At 52.8% G+C, this 23,941-nt stretch overlaps 2 long non-coding RNA genes across 3 annotated transcripts in view; one reads left to right on the top strand and one right to left on the bottom strand.

Annotated features, from left to right (window-relative positions):
- Positions 1-14,574, bottom strand: part of LOC149441051 (uncharacterized) — a 162,398-nt gene extending 147,824 nt beyond the window's left edge. For both annotated transcript variants that reach the window (XR_016307439.1, XR_016307438.1), the window contains exon 1: positions 14,108-14,574. This is a non-coding gene — a long non-coding RNA (uncharacterized LOC149441051). The remainder of the gene's footprint in view (positions 1-14,107) is intronic.
- Positions 14,575-14,615: 41 nt separating this feature from the next.
- The window catches only part of LOC149441050 (uncharacterized), a 59,708-nt gene continuing 50,382 nt past the window's right edge, over positions 14,616-23,941 (top strand). Inside the window, exon 1 of the long non-coding RNA XR_016307440.1 lies at positions 14,616-14,722. This is a non-coding gene — a long non-coding RNA (uncharacterized LOC149441050). The remainder of the gene's footprint in view (positions 14,723-23,941) is intronic.

Below are 23,941 nucleotides of genomic sequence, written 5' to 3'. Positions count from 1 at the left end.
TGTGGTCTCCCCCTTGGCTGGGGTCTCAGGCAGAGTTCAGCCACGAGGGTCCCGCCTCAGCTGGGATCCCTCGATGGCTGCTCAGTAGAAAAGGATGATCGGGAAGAGCCCAGCACCAGTCTCATAAACCGGTGTAGGACGCTTCCCGGTCGCCCTGGCAACCAGGGGCGGGCCGTGGGCGGCGTGCCTCGTTGCTCGACAATGAGGCTCGGCTTCAAAGAGCTGAGGCATGACGAGAGACAGCAGGGGGCCAGTCATTCTGAAAGGGGGGAAGTGGCTAACGAAGTTTGGGCCAGAATACACAAATGACAGAGAGGAAACTGTCGAACGAAGTTTGGGTTGGAATGCATTATTGCAGGGGAGGAAAGGCATTAATTGAATTAGGGAACATAAAGCAGGGTGACAGTGGAGGAAATACATTGATTGAATTTGGGACCATTTGTCAGGATGACGGGGGGTGGGGGATGCATTGATTGAAGTTGGGAACATTTGGCACAAGAACGTAAGGAATTAAGGATGTACTTCATTTGGGCACAAGGAATTAAGTATGGGATTAAGGAAGAAATTAATAATTGGGGCTGGCAGAGCACCTATATTGTGACAAAGATAAGATTTGTACATTTGAACAAGAAGAGGAGCAGCGAAGTGAGGGTCAAATGGCCTTTTTACACAATGCAGAGGATTAACCCCTTAGGTTCCACAATGAGTATAAAAAGCAAGCTTTACTGCATATACAGACTGATTTCACTGTTGTGGGTTTAGTAACACTTTAAAATCAGCACCGACGACAACTTGCTGGGCTGTAAAAAGAAAAGGCTTGATCTTCATGAAGAGGAATTTCCTGTCCCACTTTGTCTGGGGCCCATAGATGTTGATCATGCGCAGGTCCTGCCCCTCCCCCTTCACCCCCCCTCCCACAGAGACATCTAAGACCATGTATCTCCCCATTTCTATCTCAATAATTCAGCAACAGGTTACCATGCAGGAAAAAAGTACCGCAACCCCAGTGTATGGCTCGGCCGCAAGAGACCAGAAGGAGGGGCTGCGCCTCCACTCCTTCTTTTACCAGATGAATAATAGCCAAACTAGACAACCTGGTCTCTTGCAAAAAGAAATATCAGCATCAAACCTGTCGAGCTAAAATAAGGCCATGTTACAAGCACTTACTGATATTATGCTGGCGACATTAATGGTCGCCATCTTCAAAGGAGTGGGAACCGCCATTAGGATGATTTAGGTACTAGTTTCTTATCCTGCTTACCCCCTCCCTACTTGGACAGCCTGCATGCTTTAATGTCCTCTGTGATTCCTCCTCCATAGAAATCACCGACTCATCACTTGGAGAACCCTCACCCTCCACCCCAGATAATACATCAAAATGTCCTACCAGGTTCAGGCACATCCTTCTTCCCAGACTTTCTTTTTGCCTCCAACCACACCATATCATCATGTGAGAACCCTGACTGCAAAGCCCCCTCCCCTCCACCATCACCCACAACATCATCCACCCCACTCTCTCCACAGAGGTCCCCCTAACTTTCACCCCAGCACCCCCAGCATCATTCACTCTGCCCCCAGCGCCTCACTCCCTCCGATCCTCAGACGCCAGGGGTCGATGCAACCATACACACAGGTCCAGCTACCTCCACAGTTCCCACTACCTCTGGGGAGACTGACACAGGTGACACTACGTCCACTGGCACCAACTCAGGAAATACTACACAAGGGGATGAGACAGCATTGTATGGACCATGACACATTGTTACTGTTGTCTCAGTTGAATCAGAGACATTAAGGATTCTTGGCATAGCCCCCCTCTCCTCTGCCTCCTCCATGTTCAAGCAAAAAAACTCTTCCACCAAAGCGGACTGGTTATGCATGGCCTCAGGGCACTGCCTGTACGCATGGCCAACCTTATCACAAAGATTGCATCTGATAATTTTGCAGTCCTTAGCCAGATGCCCCAGGTCCTGACACAGAGAGCACTTCATCTCTGGACATGAGGAGGCAAAATGACCCGGAGAACCACATTTGTTACAGCTCCCCAAATCTTCTCAGCCAGACAGCCAAGTCAGCAGAAGGGATCAATTCATTCCTTAGTAAGATGGTGACATTCTTAACCTCCCTGGCGGTATTCCCGAGTGTAGCACGAGGTTAATTATCAGTGCCAAAAGCGGTAACCCCGAGCTACACTCGGGATTACCCTGCAATGTTGCTCAGGGATTCCCAGTTTCACTTACCTTGTCCTGCGCTCCCGCGATGTGTCCCCTGCAGTGTCCCCGGCCATCTTCTCCGGCTGATACCGTCATCAGTCTTCCGGTCCCTGTGAGCATTGGGACGTACGGGGGCCGGAACCGGCGGAAAATGTAAAAATTTTAAAAAGTGACATTCACAAAACACACTAAAATCACATAGTAAAACACTACTGTTTCAAAGCATTTCACATACATTTTGTCCCTACTGCTTTGTCCTGTACCCTGCCTGCAATTTTACTGTTCTTTCTGCCTTGAAACTGAGAAAAGTCCATGGCGTCCAAAAAGCATCCCTTTATGTCAAAAGCGGTTTTAGACCAGCTAGAATATAGCGATAGTAAATCAGAAATACTTGCAGAATTGAGCAATAATGATTCGTGGGGAAATTCGTCATCAATAAGCAGAGTCAGCGGCGGGAGCGGTCACGCATTAGGCGCTCCTAGCCCCAATCCGCTGCCATCCGGGCCGCAGCGGACCCCAGCGGGGCCCCTAAGACACTCCCGGCCCAGCCTGACCACCAGGGACCACTTCTGGACCTTTTCCCAGAGCTCCAGGAATCGCGGCCTACCCGTGCACCCGAAGCCGTGGCCTCGATTTTTGCCGCGGCCGAACCGGATCGCCGGACATCCGCCCGGACCGTCTCCGCTCTGCCCACCGGGTCCCGCCGACCTGCCTGCCTGCCCAGGGCCCTCCCCATCAGTGCTGGGTCCTCGCTGATTACCCTGGACCACCAGGAACCGGCACGGCCTCACGGTCTCCCTGGAACCCTCCCTACTAGCTCAGGGACCACCCCAGACCGCCCTCGTCCAGCCGCCAGCACCCAGCCGCCACCTCGAGGCACCCAGCTGCTTGCACCCGGCGACCCTGCCTGGGAACTGCTTCAGGCCTCCCAGCACCCTGCGGGCCGCTCCTGCACCCTGCACCAGCCGGCCCCAGACCAGGGACCTTTCCAGGACGACGCCGCACCTCCGCTACCTGCATCGAGAGGGTAAGCCTCCCCTATCGGGCACCTACTACTGACCTGCCCAAACCCTGTTCAATTCGGCGGAGCCAAGCCTACCACGCGGCCTTACCGCTCCCACCGACGCAGGGCCCCTAGCACCCCCAGTCGCTGGCCCACAACATCCACCTGCGCTGCTCACCTCACCCACGGATGCTGAGCCCAACTGCGACTAACCCACTCCACCTCCAGACGTCGGTCCTCACCACCTCCTGCCAAAGGCCCTTCTACACCGCCTAACGTCGGGCCCTTCAACACCTCCTGATGCCGGGCCCTTCAACACCACCAGCGCCTCCCGACGCCGAGTCCTTAGCGCCTGGCCCTCAACATCCGCCTGCGCCGGCTCACTTCGTTCACGGACACCGAGCCTACTACAGCTGCCAACGCCTAGCCTACTCCACCTCCAGACGTCGATCCACACCACCTCCTGACGACGACCCTTCAGCACCCTCAGCGCCTCCCGACGCCGAGCCCGCAACACCTGGCCTCAACTTCTCCGGTCATCGAGCCGCCAGCACCAACAGGCGCCGTGCCTACCAGCACCCCAGACGTCGCGCCCTACGACCACTCCGCTCACCGAACCACCGCACCCACTGATGACGTGCCGCCGCACCCATGGACACCAACCTACTTCACCCGCAGACTACTACCAACCAGTTGCTATCCCTGCTGCCCTCCACTCTCCCTCTCCCCTCACAGAAGAACTCAATAGTCTCCTCCACAGCACTACAGACGCTCTGCTTCACCATCCCGGACCTGCACCCCCTCTCCTCCCACGGCGCTTTGGACACTCTGCTTTGTCATCCCTGACCAGCACCCCTTCACCCCCCTGACCTTTCCAGCACCCCGCTCACCTCAACATGCCGCCCGCGCACCTCCTCCTCTCCTACATCCCTAAAACTGCCTCCCTCTACCCTTCTCCCCTCTCCCCATTACGGCACCCACCACCTCCTCCTGCTACTCCACTTACCCGCTGACTCACTTGCCACCACTTCCAGACCCACACGCTCCTACACCTCCCGTTCCCATGCCACCTTCCTCACCCTCCTCCTTCTCATATCAGCTGGGGACATCTCCCCGAACCCTGGCCCCTTACCACCTCACCCCCCCCCCTGGAGTCGACCATGCTCACGCCAGCCGACGCGACCCCCTCAACCTCATACATGTACCCCTCCTCCCCATACCTATCCCCCCTCTCTCAGTTGCACTCCTGAACGCCCGCTCGGTTTGCAACAAGCTTACCGCCATCCATGACCTCTTCATCTCCAGCTCCCTAAACCTCCTAGCAGTCACCGAAACCTGGGTACAGGCCACCGACTCCACTTCCCCTGCGGCACTCACCCATGAAGGTCTCATCTGGACCCATTCGCCAAGACTGAGCGATCACAGAGGTGGTGGTGTCGGCTTGCTCCTTTCACCGCTGAGCACCTTCCAGGTCCTCCCTAACCCACCCTCTCTATCCTTCCCCTCCTTTGAGGCTCACTGCATCCGACTCTTCTCACCCACCCCCCTAAGGATCGCAGTGATCTACAGACCTCCTGGGTCCATACCCCACTTCCTGGACAACTTCGCCGCCTGGCTCCCCTTCTTCCTCTCCTCTGAGCTACCGACCATCATCCTCGGGGACTTCAATATCCCCATCAACGACAACAACCCGGCCACTTCCCAATTCCTCCACCTAACCTCCTCCTTCGCGCTCACACAGCACACGCAATCCTCCACCCACATCGGAGGGAACACCCTGGACCTCGTCTTCTCCCACCTCTGTACCCTCAACCAGTTCTCTAACACCCCCTTCCCTCTCTCTGACCACCACCTCATCACGTACTCCATCTCCCCTTCCCCCAACCCCCCCCCCCCCCAAAAACGCCAAACCATCACCAGCCTCTATCTCCGCAACCTGAACCCGGCCCCCCTCCACTCAGCCGCCGACCGCCTACACGACAGCATTCTCTCACTATCATGTCCTGACATAGCCACCACCTTGTACAACGACTCACTGTCAGCTGCCCTAGACTCTCTAGCACCCTTAACCACACGCATCTTCAAACCTAGGCCGCTTCAACCATGGCAGACTGACAGCACTAAATGCCTCAAACGTCGCGCACTGGAGAGACTGTGGCGCAAAACCAGGTCCCCTCACGCATTCTCCCTCTACAAATCTGCCTTCCTCACTTACACCTCCTCCCTCCACGCCGCCAAGCAGGCCTACTTTGTTAACCTAATCAACACCCTCTCCTCCTGCCCTCGCCGACTCTTCTCCACCTTCAACTCCCTGCTCTCTCCCCCCCCTCCTCCACTCAGTACCTCACTCACCGCCCACGAGATTGCCACCCATTTCCGTAACAAGATTGACGATATCCGTAAGGACATTGTCAACTCGCAATCTACCTCCCCACCTAGCCTCCCCATCCCCGTCACCCCTTCTTCTGCCCCCTCCTCTGCCCTCACAACCACACTGCCCTCCACCTCTCCCAAGGCCCCGCCCACCGTAACCCCCCCTGCACTGCACTTCCTCAGCCCTGTCACTACTGAGGAAGTCGTCAAGGTCCTCTCAGAAGCTCGCCTCACTACCTGCCCCCTGGACCCTATCCCCTCTCAACTCCTCCGGTCACCCCACTCTTCCCTCATCCGCTCCCTCACCCACATCTTCAAATCTCTCCCTCTCTACTGGCGCATTCCCCTCCCCCCTAAAGCATGCACATATCACCCCCATCCTCAAAAAGCCCTCCCTGGATCCCGCAGACCCCAACAACCTCAGACCCATCTCCCTGCTGCCACTCACCTCCAAGCTCCTTAAGCGCATAGTCTACGATCGCCTAAGCGCCCACCTTATTGACAATAACCTCCTTGACCCACTACAGTCCGGCTTCCGTCCCCTACACTCCACTGAAACTGCCCTCCTCAAAATCACCAACGACCTACTAAACGCCAAAGCCAAGGGCGACTACTCTGTCCTCCTTCTCCTGGACCTCTCTGCGGCCTTTGACACAGTCGACCACCCCCTCCTCAATAAACTACTCTCCCTTGGCATCAGAGATACCGCTCTCTCCTGGTTCTCATCCTACCTATCCCGACGCTCCTTCAGCGTCACCAACAATGGCGCCACCTCCCCCTCCCTCCCCCTCTCTGTTGGGGTCCCTCAAGGCTCTGTCCTTGGACCCCTTCTCTTCTCCATCTACACCTCCTCCCTGGGCACACTCATACACTCCCATGGCTTCAATTATCACCTCTATGCTGACGACACCCAAATTTTCCTCTCCACCCCTCTCCTCACCCCCACTATCTCCGCCCGCATCACTCACCTCCTAAACGACATCTCAGACTGGATGTCGCTCCATTTCCTGAAGCTTAACCTCTCCAAAACCGAACTCCTCGTCTTTCCCCCTGCCCACACCCCCCCCCCCCCCAGCCTATCCATCACCACCACCAACACCACTATCATTCCCGCCCCGCAAGCCAAAGTCCTTGGCGTCATTCTTGACTCGAACCTCTCCTTCCTGCCTCATGTCAAATCACTTACAAACACCTGCAGGCTCCATCTCCGCAATATTGCCAAGATACGTGCCTTCCTCACCCCAGACACCACCAAACTTCTTGTACACTCCCTCATCATCTCACGCCTGGACTACTGCAACTCTCTTCTCACTGGCCTACCCAAGTGCAGGCTCTCCCCGCTCCAGACCATCCTGAACTCAGCGGCCAGACTCATCCACCTCACCACCCGCTCCACCTCTGCCACTCCCCTCTGCCTCTCCCTCCACTGGCTCCCGATTGCCCAACGCATCAAATTTAAACTTCTAATCCTGACCTACAAAGCCGTTCATAACACTGCCCCTGACTACCTCACCAACCTGATCCCCAAGTACCACCCTACCCGTACCCTTCGCTCCTCACAGGACCTCCTATCCTGCTCCCTGGTCTCCTCCTCCCATGCACGACTGCAGGACTTCTCCAGGTCCTCCCCTATCCTCTGGAACCCACTGCCCCAATCCATCCGACTGTCGCCTTCCCTCCCCACATTCAGGCGCTCCCTCAAAACCCATCTCTTCAGGGAAGCCTACCCCACCCTCACCTAACGGCCATTCTCCCTCATTCCTCCCACCACTTCATTCCCCTCAGCCACTTCCTATTGTTCCACTACCCCCTCCCTCCTAGATTGTAAGCTTGAAAGAGTAGGGCCCTCTTACCCCTCGTACGCTGTCTGTTTTTGTTGTACTGTGCCATGTACTGTCCCCCCTATTGTACAGCGCTGAGCAAACCCTTTGGCGCTATATAAACTCGATGTAATAATAATAATAATCAGACACTGAAAACGATTTTGCGACTAAGCTCAGTGATGTGCGAACTTGGCGCTACATTTCAAATTTCAGTGTTTTTGGTTTGATTAGATTATTGAATTAAATTTATTATTTTTTATGATTATTTAGGATATTATACTTTATGATTTTGTTTTTCAAATTTTATCATACCCGAGATGTTTACTAGACTCTTGTTCAGACAGATTTCAGTGAGTTATTCCTAAAAATTACAGGCCTACTATAAAAAAAAGACATATTTCCATGCTAAAAAATGTACCGCTTTGAGCACAGAAATATTGACATAATCATACCGCTAGGGAGGTTAACAAAAGGTTGGTGTGAGTAGTTTTGGGACAAGTCCATTCCACTCTGGCAGACCCCTATACACATGTTCATACTTCTCCCAGAAAATATTGAGAGAGAGACTTGGGGTAAACAAAGGACAGATCATACTCATTGAAGCCTACTGGACTTATTAAAGCAAAGATGCCATCAACCTTAAAACCCAGCACCAAAATCTTGTCTACAACCAACCTCTTGACAGAGTAAGCACCCCCACCCTCCCACCTGAGCTGCACCACATTCCTCCATCTTAAAGACGGGGGGGTGCAGATGGCAGACCTGCAGCAGACCTCCCCCCTGAGCTGACAGCCTATTGTGACCTCCTCCTCCCAGCCAGAGCCCCAGAATAAGTTTTATTTGCAGCATCAGAAGCTCCAGACCTCAAAGCCGCACCCTGCCCATTGGTTATAGAAGCCACAGAACCGCGCTCTGCAAATTACTATCAGAGGCAGCCGCTGTCACTGCATCCAGGACCACACAAGCCCTCCCCTTACCAGCATTACAAGCAGTTTTATCATTCACATTCTTTTTTTCACGTGTGGCACTACTGCTCCCAGCAGACCCACTCACACCAGATGCTCCAGTCTTCACCTCCCCCCCCCCCAACATACTCCTCTTAGGCAAGAGCCCCCCACTTCTTGTCACTCTCGCCTGAGTTTCAGTAACACCTTTCACAGTGCAGCTGACATTTTCACTAAAACCATTTTCTACCAGCAGGGATTGTTCAGCAACAATGGCAGATCCCACCTTTACCTTTCCCCCAGCAGAGTCCACAGTTACAGAATTCCCAGGATCAGGCGATTTTAGTCCTCCAACCACAGCAGCCATCTTCCCTGCTGAGTGTTGTGCAGACACAGGAGGTTTTCCCTCCAAAACTATGCTGTGCACACTGCTCTCCATACTGGAGTCTATACTGATAGTTTTAATAAAGCAGGATTTCTGAGGTCAAATCCCAGTGCAATCTTGTTCCGACACTGGGCTCTGGGACTGCAGCCTCGTTCTGTGGGGGCTCTCTGGCAGTTCCCAAATGCTCAATCTGCCCCTTCCCCAGCCTGTCCCGATTCCCCCCTTTTCTCTGCCAGATATAATCGGATTGTGACGGGAGCTTAGGCAGGACAGAACACACAAAGAAGATGGGAAACACACAAAGCTTTATTAAACTATGGAAGGAGGAAGGTAGTGTTCAGGTACCAAAAAGGGGAAGAGAGAGGAGGAGCCCAAAACAATTGTAATCCGGCCCATGATAGGCCATCGTTACCCGAATCGCCCTGAGACCTCAGGGGGGCAGTCCAGGTAGCTACGATACTCCAGACACGCAATAGGCAGTCCGAACAAGTATTAATCCCGGCACACAATAGGGGCAGTTCAGGCAGCAATGATCCGGACACACAATAGGGGCAGTTCAGGCAAGGGTAATCTGGGCACACAATAGGGGCAGTTCAGGCAAGGGTAATCTGGGCACACAATAGGGGCAGTTCAGGCAAGGGTAATCTGGGCACACAATAGGGGCAGTTCAGGCAAGGGTAATCTGGGCACACAATAGGGACAGTTCAGGCAAGGGTAATCTGAGCACACAATAGGGGCAGTTCAAGCAAGGGTAATCTGGGCACACAATAGGGGCAGTTCAGGCAAGGGTAATCTGGGCACACAATAGGGACAGTTCAGGCAAGGGTAATCTGGGCACACAATAGGGGCAGTTCTTGGCACTCTGCAACATGCGGCTTGTAGGGACACTCACGGTAGGCGGCTTGCAGACACTCAGCAGCAGGCAGCTTCTAGGGACACTCGATCAGTGGACAGGAATCCTCATGGGGCTCAGCTTTCCAGGGACAACAGCAGGCTCACGGGAACTCAGCAGGGTCTTGGCTGTGGGGTCTGACCTCAGCTCAGACCTCACACAGCTTTCCAGGGACAACAGCAGGCTCACGTGTACTCAGCTGGGTCTTGGCTGTGGGGTCTGACCTCAGCGCAGACCTCACACAGCTTTCCAGGGACAACAGCAGGCTCACGGGGACTCAGCGGGGTCTTGGCTGTTGGGTCTGACCTCAGCTCAGACCTCACACAGCTTTCCAGGGACAAAGCGGTCAGCAGACAGGGATTCCCATGGGGCTCAGCTTTCCAGGGACAACAGCGACAGCAGGCAGGAGCAACCTCTAGGGACCCAGCGACAGCAGGCAGGAGCAACCTCTAGGGACCCAGCGACAGCAGGCAGGAGCAACCTCTAGGGACCCAGTGACAGCAGGCAGGAGCAACCTCTAAGGACACTCGATCAGTGGACAGGGATCCTCATGGGGCTCAGCTTTCCAGGGCCAACAGCAGGATCACGGGGACTCAGCAGGGTCTTGGCTGTGGGGTCTGCCCTCAGCTCAGACCTCACACAGCTTTCCAGGGACAAAGCAGTCAGCAGACAGGGATTTTCATGGGGCTCAGCTTTCCAGGGACAACAGCAGGCTCACGGGAACTCAGCGGGGTCTTGGCTGTGGGGTCTGACCTCAGCTCAGACCTCACACAGCTTTCCAGGGACAACAGCAGGCTCACGGGGACTCAGTGGGGTCTTGGCTGTTGGGTCTGACCTCAGCTCAGACCTCACACAGCTTTCCAGGGACAAAGCGGTCAGCAGACAGGGATTCTCATGGGGCTCAGCTTTCCAGGGACGACAGCAGGCAGGAGAAACCTCTAGGGACCCAGCGACAGCAGGCAGGAGCAACCTCTAGGGACCCAGCGACAGCAGGCAGGAGAAACCTCTAGGGACCCAGCGACAGCAGGCAGGAGTAACCTCTAGGGACCCAGCGACAGCAGGCAGGAGTAACCTCTAGGGACCCAGCGACAGCAGGCAGGAGTAACCTCTAGGGACCCAGCGACAGCAGGCAGGAGTAACCTCTAGGGACCCAGCGACAGCAGGCAGGAGTAACCTCTAGGGACCCAGCGACAGCAGGCAGGAGTAACCTCTAGGGATCCAGCGACAGCAGGCAGGAGTAACCTCTAGGGACCCAGAGACAGCAGGCAGGAGTAACCTCTAGGGACCCAGTGGATCAGCAGAGCACTCAATGAGGCCTTGCTGTGGGGGTCTGGCCTCAGTTTAGACCCCGTACAGCACCCTGTCCCAAGCAGGGTACAAACAGCCACAAGTTTGGTCCCGCCCAGCGTCAGGTTGCCGGGGCAACAAGACACGCCCCCCTCACTCGGGCCGCGCGGCCTTTGTCTCCGGCGGGCACAGAGCGCAGGAAGCCTCGTGCCCGCACTGCGCCCGCCGGGGGGCGCACGGAGACAGGTCAGCGGCCCCGCGCCTGCTATATGGCCGGGAGAGGTGTGAGGTCTGCCGCAGGGGTCACTTTCCTCCCATCCTGCGCCACCTGTCTTCAAAGGCTGCGTCAGGATGTGAGAAGGTGACAAGGGGCAGGGGGGTGAGGTGACACTTCTCATCCTGTGAAGCCTATCTTCAAAGGCTGCAACAGGATGAGAAGAGGGTGAGGGGACACTGGAAAGACACAGGCACGGGGGGGGGGGGGGGGGGGCAGAAGAGGAGTAGGCACTCTGACACTGATCCAATAACTGATCCAAATAAACCCATCATCACAGGAGGTAGGTAGATTGGTCAGTGAGCAGACTGGTGGGTGTACGCATTGGCTTTGCCCACCTTATCTCTGCAGCAGATTCTGTACCATGCCCAGGTCCTCAGCCTTGACAGCCTGGAGCAGCTCCTGTACCCCAGGGGAGGACAATCCTGGGTACTGGATGGGAAGGGCAGATCCTGATGGAGTTTGATTGGTCCTCGCAGCCCAAGTATCCTTCCCTGGAGAGAAGGATGGGGAGATGGGAACACTGGGTCAGATGCGCTGCTGGGAGAAGCCAGAAATACCTGAGGGCAATCAACATACTTGGAATCCGGGCGGGGAGGAACCAGAAACGCCTGGGGGTGATCGCCACACTTGTGGATGGGGGCTGAGCGCTGGGTGAGCATCAAGGAGAGGGAGGGAGAGAGCAGAGGGATAATCACCCCCCCCCATTGGTCTCCTGATCCTGCCTCCTCTCCCTGAGCATTATGAGCTGCATCCAGGGGCAGTGCCATCACACACTTTGCAATCACACTGGTATTCATTGTGATACATTGATAAATGAGAGAGAACATCTCTTATGGGGGCCCCTGCTGGCGCCAAATGGTCGGTCCACCCCTGACCCTGCTGCTTTCCCGCAGCAGGGCTAAATGTAAAAAAGACAAACAAACCAAAAAAAAAAAACACACCTGTCCTGCGCCCGGAACTGTATGTCTCCGGCGTCGGGCGATATGATTCATGCATCCCTGTACAAAGCTCTGGAGCAACTTGCAAAGTGCACAGTCTATTTAAAGGTTTAAAAAAAAAAACCTTCAGCCTTTACAACCACTTTAAAGTAGAACTGTAGGCACAACTTTTTTTTTCTATTTTGGATAGAGTAAGGGAGGGTTTTCCCCATTTGTGTCCCATTGGGGAGATTTACCTTCACTTCCTATCCCATAGCCAAAACAGGAAGTGAGAGGAAATCCCTACAAATTAAAAGGAACACCTTGGGAAACCCAGGTCACCAGAACCAGTGCTCCCACTGGAAGATTGCATCTCTATTACTTTTCTAGGGACAACTCAAAATGTGCAATTTTCTTTTACTTTCAATGACAACGGTAAACAGGACAAATAGATGAGGTGAATCTCCCTATCGGGGACACAGGCAGCAATAAAGACCTGACAGAGGTTAGTTTTCTATGCATTACTGTTGAGAGAACTGAGCTAAAAAGGTAGAGACTACTCAAAATTGACTATTATTACATTCCTTAAAGTGACACTAAAGCATAATTTTTAAATAACAAACATGTCTATACTTACCTGCTCTGTGAAGTGATTTTGCACAGAGCAGCCCCAACACTCTTCTTTTTGGGCTCTCCTGGCTCCTCCCCCTTGAGCAGTGCCCCCAGGAAAAACCGCTGACCCTGGGAGCACCGCTGCACACTTGTCCCTGAGCCACTGCTCTATGCCTACATAAGACACTCCCCCCCCCCCCTCCGCTCTCTCCTCATTTCCCCACTGGCTGTGAGCGACAGAAGCGGGAGCCAATGTTTCAGCCAATGAGAAGGAAGAGTCCCCACACAGCAGAGGCTGTCAAGAATGTCCCTGGATTGGAGGAGGCTGAAGTACAGATTGTTGGAAGGGCATAGAATACATGAAGGTAAAAAAACCTTGAGTCTTTAGAACCACTTTACATAACGCATGCCTGGACCACAACCTATTTAACTCATGCATTGGTTTCCTTTTGTGAACTGACATTAACCAATTACCCTCCAGAGGATTTACCTGCCCTTTCTGACCAGGCCATTTTTTGGCTACATGTCTTTGTTGAAAAAAAAAATCCCAATACGTGTACAATAATTGGTTTACGTGAAAGTTATAGCGCCCACAAATGGTGGTATATATACTGGAATTTTTATTTATACTAGTAATGGAGGCGATCAGCAACTTAAAGCGGGACTGCTACGGGCATTCTGACACTGGGTGGGAACTGCCACTGAAATTCCCAGTGACACCAATACAGTGATCAATGCTAATAAAAAGCACTGACACTGTACCAATGACACTGGGCAGGAAGGGGTTAACATCTGGGGCGATCAGAAGGTTAACTGTGTCATGTGTGTGTTTTACTAGGGAGAAATGCTGTGCAGAGAAATACAAAGCAGCATGTCCTTGCTGACAGGAGACAGACCTGTGTTGTTTACACACAGGTCTCTCCCGTCAGCTCTGCCGATGATCACCAAGTCCCGGCCATTGACATGTCCAGCAGCCAATAGCGGCACAGGTAGAGTGGTGCATGCCCCTACGCAGAAATGCAAACCACGTATATATACATGACTTTGTGCAGCTTCCCTGTAGCAGTACTTCTTCTATAGGGTGGCAGGAAAGTGGTTAAACAACGATTTATGCAGTATTTACAAAGTGAGGAGTTTAAGGTAAAAACTGCATAAGGTGACATTTTCAGCATTGCGTGCGATATTTAGCCAAAATGAGTCCAAACACCAAAATACCGCATGAAATCTTTAGTAAAAGGAATCCATTATGATGGAAGGTTCAGTGATCTAAGGGTGGACCGTTCGGCGATCTAGCAATGAACAGTTAAGTGATCTACTGATGGACGGTTCAGCAATCTAATGATGGAACGTTCAATGATCCATTGAAGGAAGGTACACTTACCACACACACCTCGGACCGGCAACGATACCTCTGGCACACAGCTGTTTTCTCTCCCGCAGCGTGATTGGTTAATCTATTTACAACGACTGAGCCCTAAACTCCGGAAGCAGCCAATCAGAGAGTTTGTGGGGGGAGGGACTTCTACCTGTTCTGACATTCGCACTGGTGCTATGCAGACTGTGGTCCGGGGCCATGTTATGTTGAGGTGCGCACGGTGTGATAGGAAAAGAGAGATCTCTATGTACGGTAGGGAAATGGGGAAAATCCGGGTCAGTAACGAGCAGGGAGCTCAAAAGGCTCCCCAGCCATCTCAACCGGCGTTCACATACTATAGCCGGTATACAGTCCTGTCCCGCTCTGTCACAATATAAGAACCATGTCCTCCGTTCAATGAGGATCGCACAGCATAACCTGCAGGATCATAACAATGAGCCACACACCATCTGCAGCTTCCCATAAACACTACACCGCAGTCAGCGGAAGTGTTCCTCATACGTCATCCGGGTCACTGCGGAAATAGCGTAGGAGATCCGCATTCCACTGGGAGTCCTACGTTGATTTTTGTACTCAATATACGTCACACCAGTCATCCTTACATATAAAGGATCAGTTCACGTGAGTCTGTGTGCTTCTCATGTTCACATGATAAAAGACCGGAGTACAGGAGCCGCATCCACAGACAATGCATGTGTATAACAGAAGGAGGAAGATGGCGAGAAACGTACATTTCATCACTGATAGGCTGGCCATACACTATACAATTTTCTGTCCAAATTCCTTTAGATTTACCTTCAACTATGTCATGCAAGAGCCTGCCTATTTGGATACAATTGAAAGTGTTGTTGGGTTTGACCTCCTATTATATGGATTTTGGTAAATCTAAACCAAAAATCTCAAGAAAATTGTATAATGTATGGCCAGCCTTAAACTCAGGGAAATGTATTGCTTAACCACTTGCACTCCTGAGGATTTACCCCCTTAATGACCAGGCCTCTTTTTGCTACTCAGCGTTGCACTAATTCAACTGATAATTGCACGGTCATGTGATGCTGCACCCAAACGAAATTTACGTCCTTTTTTTCACACAAATAGAGCTTTCTTTCTGTGGTATTTGATCACCTGTGCGCCTTTTATTTTTCACGCTATAAACAAAAAAAGACTGAAAATTTTGAAGAAAAACAATATTTTTTTACTTTCAGCTATAAAAAATATATAGTAAACTCAAAGTTAGTTATAAATTTAGGCCAAAATGTATTCTGCTACATGTTTTTGGTAAAAAAAAATCCCAATAAGTGTATATTGATTGCTTTTTGTGAAAGTTATAGCGTCTACAAACTATGGTATAGATATTGCAATTTACGCCATATTTTTGCTATACAGAGCTGCGCTAGTTTAACGGACAATTGCGCAGTCATGCAATACGGTACATAAATGAAATTTATGTCCTTTTTTCACACAAATAGAGCTTTCTTTTGGTGGTATTTGATCACGTGCACTTTTTATTTTTGGCGCTATAAACAAAAACATTTTTGAAGAAAATTTTTTTTTTAAAAAAAAACATTATTTTCTCATTTAATCATAAAAAATATCCAAAAAAACTAAAATTTCATCATAAATTTAGGCCAAAATGTATTCTGCTACATGTTTTTGGTTAACCACTTGCACTCCTGAGGATTTACCCCCCTTAATGACCAGGCCTCTTTTTGTTACTCGGCGCTTCACTAATTCAACTGATAATTGCGGAGTCATGCAATGCTGCACCCAAACAAAATTTTCGTCCTTTTTTCACACAAATAGAGCTTTCTTTCTGTGGTATTTGATCACCTGTGCGCTTTTTATTTTTCATGCTATGAACAAAAAAGGCTGAAAATTTTGAAGAAAAACAATATTTTTTACTTTCAGCTATAAAAAATATATAGCAAACTCAAAGTTAGTTATAAATTTAGGCCAAAATGTATTCTGCTACATGTTTTTGGTAAAAAAATATCCCAATAAGTGTATATTGCTTTGTGTGAAAGTTATAGCGTCTACAAACTATGGAATAGATACTGCAATCTACGCCATTTTTCTCCTTACATCTTCCAGGACAGCCCTTTGAGACGTAGAGCTCCTCCGTCCGGGTCAGGAAACACGCCATCCCCCACGCCTTTAAAGGCGGACTTCCAGGTCTCCATCCCCAGTTTTTAGTGTTTCCTGATCCGGAAGGGACACGTTTGGAACCTACTGGGTCTCTGCACTCTCAGGGGTAGTCCTGGAAGAGTGGGGGCCCAGGGATTCACTTACCTGCTCCCCGGCGCTATCCTTCCACGGTGAGTGGAGCTGGCAGTGCGTGGAAGTCTTCATCCCCAGGCGGGGGACTGGCGGTGGCGGGGTCACTTGCAGGGGAGCGAGGGTGTCCGGCGGTGAGTTAGGGTACCTGCTCACTCTGGGCCTGGTAAATTCGCTCTCCCCCAGGAGTCCGATACAGGCGTGCTGAGTGCTGGGCAGAAGGGAACAGGCGGGACTTCCGGTAGGGGTGGGCCTTGCGTTCCACGGGCCGGAAGTCTGACGCGACTTCTGGTGGGCGAGGCCCTGCGTTCCACGGACCGGAAGCTAGGTCACATCTGGTGGAGAGGACCTGCGCTCCACGGACCGGAAGTCCGGCGCAGTGACGTCTTCAGCGGGCGCCGGAGACACTGGTTCCAGTCTCCTGAAGAAAGGCGCAGGCTTCCACACGGGCGGTCGGTGAGGTGTGGAGGCCAACAGAGGCTGTGTGATCCACACCGGGCGGAACACCATGGATGCAGGCCCTTCGCTGCAGATGGAACCTGGTTTCGGCACTGGCTCCTCTCAGGTAGGCTTGGCGAGGGTCCCCTTTAGCTGATTCCTGGGAGGGTGGTTGATGGTCTCCCCAGTTTGGGGGCAGGTGATGGTGGGGCACGCTCCAGGTTTCCCCTAAACACAGGGTGTGTAGTGGGGTTTGTGGAACTGAGGGTCCGTATTGTTCTTTGTCCTTTTTCTTTAGGTGAAGACCCAGGACAAGACCCCGGTTCAGGCCCCAAAGAAAAAGTGTGCAGTGTGCGCGGCTAAGTTGGGGTCTGCATGTGAGAAACCCATGTGCTGCGGTTGTATTGATAGGCTAGTGAAGGATGAGTCCTACACGGCCTGCCACAAGGTGTTATCCTCGATCAAGGATGACATAACGGCGACATTTCAGTCCTTTAGGTCACTATTTGATAGGATGCAGGCTCCACTAGGGCCTGGGGTGCAGTTGGCCACAGCTGTAGGGGCAGTCACGCAGGAAGACCCAGAAGATGAGGACCCTCGGTCCCTTCCCTCCTCTCAGGCCGGTTCGGGTTCAGAGGCTGATAACGAGGAGAGTACCGCTTCTAGAGGCTCCAGATATAAGTTTGCCATAGAGGACGTGGACGATCTCTTAAAGGCTATCTATGAGACCTTGGAAATTGAGGAGGAGGAAGTGTCTTTGTCTAAGCATGACGAGGGGCTCCATGCTAAGAAGAGCAGAGTTTTCCCGGTTCATGGTTCTTTGATTGACACCATCAAACAGGAATGGGAAAATCCGGAAAAGAAACCCTTCTTTTCAGGGACTTTGAAAAGAAGATTTCCATTTGATGAGGATGCATCTCAGACTTGGAACAAGGTTCCAAGATTGGATGCTCCTTTATCCAGGATTTCTAAGAGAATGGATCTAGCCTTCGAGGACATGGGGGCGTTAAAGGACTTCATGGACAAGAGAGGTGAGGTCCTGCTACGTAGGGCATGGGAGTCTTCTTCAGTTAGTTTTAAACCAGCCCTTTCTGCTACCTGTGTCACCAGAAATTTAGAATGCTGGCTTACCCAGTTACAAAACCATCTAGCGGCAGGAACTTCTAGGCAGCAGGTTTTGAAATCTATGCCTTTACTTTTCAAAGCAGCTGGGTTTTTGGCAGACGCCTCAGCGGAATCTGTTAAGCTGGCGGCAAGATCTTCGGCCTTTGTTAATTCAGCCAGGCGGGCCTTATGGTTAAAAACCTGGGCAGGGGACTCAGCGTCCAAGTTACGCCTTTGCGCATTGCCTTTCTCAGGGGATAATCTTTTTGGCCCCGGGTTGGAGGAGGCCCTTCGAACGTACTGCCAACAAAAAGAAAGCCTTCCCGGAAAATAAAAAGAAAGCATTTCCCAGGAAAAGTTTTCGTCCAAAATCCCAGATGCCGCAGGGTAGAGAAAGTCAGCCCAAAAAACATTGGACAGGCCATAAGAACAGGGGAAAAGGGGGGATTTTATTTAATCCTCCTCAAGGCCCTCCAAGTCACAATGACTTAAGCGTCCCGGTGGGGGGAAGGTTGGGGTCCTTTCTCCCTCAGTGGGCGTCTATCTCCCCGAACCCCTACATTTTGGGGGTTCGGGGAGATACTTTCGACTGGCAGTGTCAGTGGCAGTGTCAGGCCTTGCCTTTCGGGCTGGCGTCGGCACCGAGGATTTTTACCAAGGTGTTGGCGGAGGCCTTAGTGCCCCTGAGGATGAGGTCTATCACGATTGTTCCTTATTTGGACGATCTTTTTGTGGCCAAATCTTATTACCAATTGACCGAAGAGCTGCGGGTGGCTCAGAATCTCCTGCAGGGTCTGGGTTGGCTCGTCAACAGAGACAAATCGGCATTTACACCCTCCCAGACAGTAGTTTACTTGGGATACAAAATTTCATCACGAGAGAGGAAGTGTCAGGAATGGACTTGCCAATAGTAGTGGGACTCACCTGCCTTCTTGGCTGCAGTACCAGGGCTGGCCAGCGAGTGCTCTCAACAACCAGAGGTTCACTTCGGCAATTAGCCATCACCTGGGGCTGATTGCAGGTGGTGTATTTAAGGGATGGCCAGACCTGCAGTCTGGGCCTTGGTGTGTGTTTTTCCATGGGCCCCTGTACCTTGTAACCTGCGTTCCTGTTCCTGTTTCTGCCTGATTTGTTGCCGATCCTGCCTGATCCTGACCTCTGCTGACTTCTCCTGTTTGATCCCTGGCTTGTGACCCTGACCATTCTCTCCGCCTGCTCCTCCTGTACCTACCTGCCCGATAGTTATCGACCTGGCCTGCCTGACTACGTTGTGCTCTATATGTGTATGTACCTGTGTATCTATATCAGTTTAGGTTTGGGTTTGTTTCACCTTGTTTTATGTATTTGTGTTAGCTTGGGGTTTGGTGCACTGCGTTTATATTTGTATTGTTAGTCTTAATAAATTGTCTTATTTATACCATATCTGAAGCCTGCGTTTCCCTGTGTCAGTACACACATCTCTGGTCACACCCGCATCCCTGACATTACACCAAGGCCAGACTGACCAGAAGTGGCTGCACAGGGAAGCCATCTTGGCTTGTTGCTGGGAAGGATGGATCTTGATGAGGTTGTGTATTTTTCGCTGCTGGTTTTTGATGACAGAGAGTATGCTTATCAGACTCTGAGGGAGTATACCCGGGATCAACTGCTAGAATGTATACGGGTCGCTCATGTTCTAGTAGATCAGGGCACAGAGTTCTCTGAGGTGCAACCTTTGATTCAGGTTTGTGCAGAGTTGGCTTCATCTGGTACCCCTGAAAGCAGGAATGACTTTTTGCCACCATTTAGTGCAGACCAGGTAAAGTCCCTGGTATGGTTACTAGAGGATGATGTGGATTGCTTCTTGGAGCATTATGCTGCATGTTCACAACAGGTATTAAGGGATTGTATAAACGCAGTGCAGTCTTTGACCAGACAGGCTTTGTGTAAGCGGAGCTTTGTTCAACCCATACTGCAGACATGGACAGATTTGTTGTACCCAGCCTCACTCAGCTTACAACGTCATTCCTCCGCTCAAGGCACTCTTCCTGCATCCCCGACAGCACCCCCAGTGACGGCCTAGTATTCTCTGCTAACTACCACATATCAGTCCTCTGCTCCCACTCGCTGCACCTATCCTTTCTTTAACCCTGTAAAGAAGTCCTCTGTAGCAACTGCTCCCTCCTCTGTTCCATCCTCCAGCTCTTCTCTGTCTTCAGCTGCTCCATCCGTTTACAAACCTGCGCTTACTTACAGTGCTCCGGTAACTAAACCAGGAAAAGGCGAAAATTCTTTCCAACCAATACCATCGTGCCAGTATCCAAACCGGTCAGCCTGCCATCTGAGAACCCGCCTTCCGTGGTGCAGCCTGGTGCCTCGGCCCCCACAATTCAGCCTGATGTCTCTACCCAGCCTGATGTCTCTACCCAGCCTGATGTCTCTACCCAGCCTGATGTCTCTGCCCAGCCTGATGTCTCTACCCAGCCTGATGTCTCTACCCAGCCTGATGTCTCTACCCAGCCTGATGTCTCTACCCAGCCTGATGAACTGATCCAGCCTGATGATCCTATTATGCCAGATGACTCGGTGCCCGCAGTCTTGCCAGACGACTCGGTGCCCGCAGTCTTGCCAGACGACTCGGTGCCCACGGTCTTGCCGACGACTCAGTGCCCGCGGTCTTGCCAGACAACTCGGTGCCCGCAGTCTTGCCAGATGACTCAGTGCCCGCAGTCTTGCCAGACGACTCGGTGCCCGCAGTCTTGCCAGACGTCTCGGTGCCCGCAGTCTTGCCAGACGACTCGATGCCCGCTGTTCCGCCAGTTGACTCGGTGCCCGCAGTCTTGCCAGACGACTCGGTGCCCGCAGTCTTGCCAGACGACTCGGTGCCGCAGTCTTGCCAGACGACTCGGTGCCGCAGTCTTGCCAGACGACTCGGTGCCGCAGTCTTGCCAGACGACTCGGTGCCGCAGTCTTGCCAGACGACTCGGTGCCGCAGTCTTGCCAGACGACTCGGTGCCGCAGTCTTGCCAGACGACTCGGTGCCGCAGTCTTGCCAGACGACTCGGTGCCGCAGTCTTGCCAGAAGATTCGGTGCCCGCGGTCTTGCCAGACGACTCGGTGCCCGCGGTCTTGCCAGACGACTCGATGCCCGCTGTTCCGCCGGTTGACTCGGAGCCCGCTGTCGGGCCGGTTGACTCAGAGCCCGCGGTTGAGCCAGATGACCTGGTGCCCACGGTCGAGCAAGACGATCCAATGTCTGATGACCCGGTGCCCGCTGTTGTACCTGGTGACCCGATGCCCGCTGTCGAGCCAGATGGCCCGGTGCCCGCCGCTCCGCCTGGGGGCCCGGTGCCCACCGCTCCGCCTGGGGGCCCCGTGCCCGCCGCTCCACCTGGGGGCCCGGTGCCCGCTGCTCCGCCAGAGGGGCCCGGTGCCTGGGGCCCTGCCTGGTGGCCCGGTGCTCGCTGCTCCGCCAGGTGGCCCGGTGCCCGCTGCTCCGCCTGGTGGCCCGGTGCCCGCTGCTCCGCCTGGTGGCCCGGTGCCCGCTGCTCCGCCTGGTGGCCCGGTGCCCGCTGCTCCGCCTGGGGGCCCGGTGCCCGCCGCTACGCCTGGGGGCCCGGTGCCTGGGGCCCTGCCTGGTGGCCCGGTGCCCGCTACTCCGTCTGGTGGCCCGGTGCTCGCTGCTCCGCCTGGTGGCCCGGTGCCCGCTGCTCCGCCTGGGGGCCCGGTGCCCGTCGCTACGCCTGGGGGCCCGGTGCCTGGGGCCCTGCCTGGTGGCCCGGTGCCCGCTACTCCGTCTGGTGGCCCGGTGCTCGCTGCTCCACCTGGTGGCCCGGTGCCTGCTGCTCCGCCTGGTGATCCGGTGTCCAGCCCGAAGTGCCTCCGTCCGGTGCCCAGCCCGAAGTGCCTCCGTCCGGTGCCCAGCCCGAAGTGCCTCCGTCCGGTGCCCAGCCCGAAGTGCCTCCGTCCGGTGCCCAGCCCGAAGTGCCTCCTTCCGGTGCCCAGCCCGAAGTGCCTCCTTCCGGTGCCCAGCCCGAAGTGCCTCCGTCCGGTGCCCAGCCCGAAGTGCCTCCGTCCGGTGCCCAGCCCGAAGTGCCTCCGTCCGGTGCCCAGCCCGAAGTGCCGCTCCTTAAGGGGGGGTACTGTCAGGACTTGCCAATAGTGGTGGGAAATATTTTATTTTGTAATGTAAGCTTACAAAACCACCCAACTTAAACTCTTTTTTTACAAAAGTACAAAAAAATTGCAAATAAATAAGTACAAACATAATCACTACGCATAACTGAAAGTCCAGAATTTCTTGGGGAAAGAAACAGCAAACCATATGGCTTTAAATGGCCCAAACAGAAGAGTCCATAACCTTGCAAAGAAGGCATATACATCCAGACCTATATAGTCATGGAGGAGACAACAGGCCTTACACCCCACTGAGCAGGACAACAGGCCCAATGCCCCCAACATGTATCTACAAGGCCTTTATGGCCAAAAAATTTAGCCACCATGCATGACTGAAAACCCAGAACTTCCTGGGGAAAGAAAAACATAGAATATGGCATATGAGCTATGGCCCATTACATAAGAGTCCATACATAAGAGTCCATAACCTGCAAAGCAAAAGGACATATGCAACCAGACCTATACGGACATGGAGAAGGCAACAGGCCCGACACCCCACAAAGCAGGACAACAGGCCCAATGCCCCCAACATGTATCCACAAGGCATTTATGGCCCAACACAAATATAATCACTATACGTGACAGAAAGTCCAGAATTTCCTGGGGAAAGAAACAAGCATAATTACCACAACACATGGCTTTAAAGGCCCAAAAACAAGGGTCCATAAACTGCAAAGAAAGAACATATGCCTCCAGGCCTACATAGTCATGAAGGGAACAACAGGCCCGGCGCCCCCACCATGCATACACAAGGCCTCTATGGCCTATATGGCCAAACCCAAAAGGATCAAATACAACTTCCAACCTCCTGCTGCAAAAGGCCTTTACAGCCTAAATCCAAGACTCAACCAAGAACCCACCAAGATAGATAATACAAAACTCCAAGAGGAAGACTAAAAAACACAGACCCTATGTACCTGCAACCTTTCTTCAAAAAACAAATCCACAACTACAAAAAAGCCTAAGGGGGTGCAAAGAGAAGAAACAGGGATAGCTACCACCACCGGAGATCAACAGGCAGCAGCTACAGGCCTGATGTTCCTCCACGCCTCCAACCAAGCCTTTCGCTGCCACTGGTCTTTCTCAAGACCCCGAATTTTCCCAACCTCACCAAGAATGCCACACACCACCACCTGGACAGGGAGGACTTTTTTCCGAATGGAAACTTGACACCGTGCATTCCACATGTAATAACGGACCACTAAACTAACTAGAAACAAGGTGTCTAAATCAAAACCCGAGCGGCTTTCAAATGCTCCATACACCCACTCCGCATAAGAAATGCAGTGGAGGAAAGAGACACCCAAAGCCCCACCAACCTCTTTCTACACTTCAACGTTAAAGGGGCACTGAAGCAAGAAGTGGTTCATACTCTCAACTTCACCCCCACACTCCACCCTCGGACAACCACGGTCATCCAGAGGGCGGCACTTCAGGTTGCCCCTTACGTAAAGCCTGCCATGGAAGCCGAGCCCTAGGGAGGGACCTGACCTCCGCCGTCACATGCCACCGCCGGAGTAACTTCAGGCACAGGGCCACGTAAGCCGGGAGCTTACCGTGCTTGACCCGCAGGCTTCTCACTGGCCGCCACTCTCCCAACTGTTCAGAAAGGGTCCAAACCAGGCACGAAAAAGTCCTACCCATGCAGGCGGTCTCTCTGCCAACATGCTACCAAAGTTATGTTTCAAGAACATCAGAGAGAAAAAAAACTACTGGGTTGACCATACCTAGGCCACCCTCCCGCCTGGATGAATAAGTTACGTTCCGCTTAACAAGGTTTAGCCTATTTCCCCATAAAATCTGGAAGAAACAGCTGTAAACCCTCGTGTAGAGTGATTCTGGCAAGAGACAGATGTAACTGACATACAG

The sequence above is a fragment of the Staurois parvus genome, unplaced genomic scaffold (assembly GCF_062004578.1).
Source record: "Staurois parvus isolate SC_StPar_1 unplaced genomic scaffold, SC_StPar_1.0 ptg001032l, whole genome shotgun sequence".
NCBI classification, from domain to species: Eukaryota; Metazoa; Chordata; class Amphibia; order Anura; family Ranidae; genus Staurois; species Staurois parvus.
This window is presented reverse-complemented; position numbering and strand designations above follow the sequence as displayed.